The sequence below is a fragment of the Micropterus dolomieu genome, linkage group LG02 (genome assembly GCF_021292245.1).
Source record: "Micropterus dolomieu isolate WLL.071019.BEF.003 ecotype Adirondacks linkage group LG02, ASM2129224v1, whole genome shotgun sequence".
In the NCBI taxonomy this organism is placed as follows: Eukaryota; Metazoa; Chordata; class Actinopteri; order Centrarchiformes; family Centrarchidae; genus Micropterus; species Micropterus dolomieu.
Window position 1 is genome coordinate 21,519,648 of NC_060151.1, and position 1,253 is coordinate 21,520,900.

General features: G+C 38.3%; 1 pseudogene; it reads left to right on the top strand.

The window, feature by feature from the left end:
- The window catches only part of LOC123967270, a 2,527-nt pseudogene extending 1,395 nt beyond the window's left edge, over positions 1–1,132 (top strand).
- Positions 1,133–1,253: the final 121 nt, after the last annotated feature.

Consider the following 1,253-nt stretch of genomic DNA (forward strand, 5'->3'; position numbering starts at 1 on the left):
GTGACTACAAGCAACTTCCAGTGTTCTGAACTCTTGCTGTTGGTTGAAAAGCTGCACCAGAATTACAGTATTTAATGTTTAGGCTATTGGAGATAATTGCTCCTCTGGAAAAAAATGTTTGTCCAAATAATTTTGCACAATACAAAATATTAGAGGAAACTGTCAAAGAAGGCATGAGATACTGGCTCTGTTATCTTAAAGAAGAGATATTCTGCTGTTCGGATTTAAATTGCTTTAAATTGCAACTAGTTTGATTGTTGTTTTAATAATATGTTATGCCATCCAGCTGTAATATAAATGAAAAAATAAACAAAAACAATTATGTTTAATATTAGATTGGATTTGGTCAGCAGGTAAATTAATGTTATGTAGTGTTATGAACATATATGGACATCTAAAATGTACCATTGCTTTCCTTTCTATGTTGCTGTGTTCTTCATTACCTAAATACCACTGTAAAATCACGTGTACACAGACTGTGTTCAGGCTTAGTTTAATAAGCTTCAGTCAGCCATATTAATATAAGCAGACCAAAATCCCAGGCTTGTACGGTGGTATAATATGTAGTATGTGAATGTTCATTGATTTGAAGAAAATGTAGGATTTATAATGGTTAAAAGAGAATCTGTTTCTTCATTGCTCAGTAATATGGCAGGACTGTATAGTCCAACTGAAATGTACTAAGAGCACAGGGTTCATTGATCTCGTGATTTCATGACCATCATCATGTCATGTGGCAACATTGCATGGTTTGTCTAAAATGGACCAAAAACAGGGGGAGAAAAAATAAGAAATAGTCCTGTGACCAGTATTTATGTATTTATAATTATTAATTCAGCTTCAGATAAGCTAGGCTTGCTGAATACGATTTTGAAATGATTGGGCTATTATAAAATATAACCTAGTTAAATGAATTACAATTTCAGTGTAGCCTATCCATCTAGTGCAGCCCATCCATCTTCATCCGCTTATCCGGGGTCGGGTCACGGGGGTGTAGCCTAATCGTTAAACATTTATTGAAATGGGGGCCTTAAGAAAATGTAACATTTCTGAAGTGAATCACTGCAGATGGAGAGGGGTTAACCCCCGGTTTCAGACCCTGGACCCCTCTCTGGTTGAGGATATCGCTTAGTCACCGCCGTTTACTGGGAGAAGCAGCGCCTCCCTGTGTACGCACCGATTGGTTGGTGATCTTGACGGGCTTGCCTTCTCCACAGACCGTCTCCAGTACAGGGCGGGGCTGACTCTCCGCC